This window comes from Arachis duranensis, chromosome 6 (genome assembly GCF_000817695.3).
Source record: "Arachis duranensis cultivar V14167 chromosome 6, aradu.V14167.gnm2.J7QH, whole genome shotgun sequence".
In the NCBI taxonomy this organism is placed as follows: Eukaryota; Viridiplantae; Streptophyta; class Magnoliopsida; order Fabales; family Fabaceae; genus Arachis; species Arachis duranensis.
The window spans coordinates 37,533,572-37,534,175 of record NC_029777.3 but is presented as its reverse complement, the minus strand read 5'-3'; positions in this window follow the sequence as shown (position 1 = coordinate 37,534,175).

The window sequence follows — 604 nt, the reverse complement described above, 5'->3', positions numbered from 1 at the left end:
ATACAGAAGAGAATCCAAAAGGAGAGTGCAAGGCCATTAACATGACCTACATGTCCGAATTTGGAGAGGAGGAAGAGGCAGTGAGCACCACTGAGGAATGCCTCAATGGACGTTCACTAGCCTCCAATGAGTTCCCTAATGAGGAACTATGGGAATCTGAGGCTCACACTAAGACCATAAAGATTCCATTGAATTTACTTCTGTCATTCATGAGCTCTGATGAGTATTCTTCCTCTGAAGAGGATGAAGATGTCACTGAAGAGCAAGTTGCCAAGTACCTTGGAGCAATCATGAAGCTAAATGACAAGTTATTTAATAATGAGACTTGGGAGGATGAACCCCCTTTGCTCACCAAAGAGCTGGATAACTTGACTAGGCAGAGATTACCTCAAAAGAGACAGGACCCTGGGAAGTTCTCAACACCTTGTACAGTAGGCACCATGACCTTCAAGAAGGCTCTGTGTGACCTAGGGTCAAGCATAAACCTCATGCCTCTCTCTGTAATGGAGAAGCTAGGGATCTTTGAGGTGCAAGCTGCAAAAATCTCACTAGAGATGGCAGACAATTCAAGAAAACAAGCTTATAGACTTGTAGAGGATGTTCT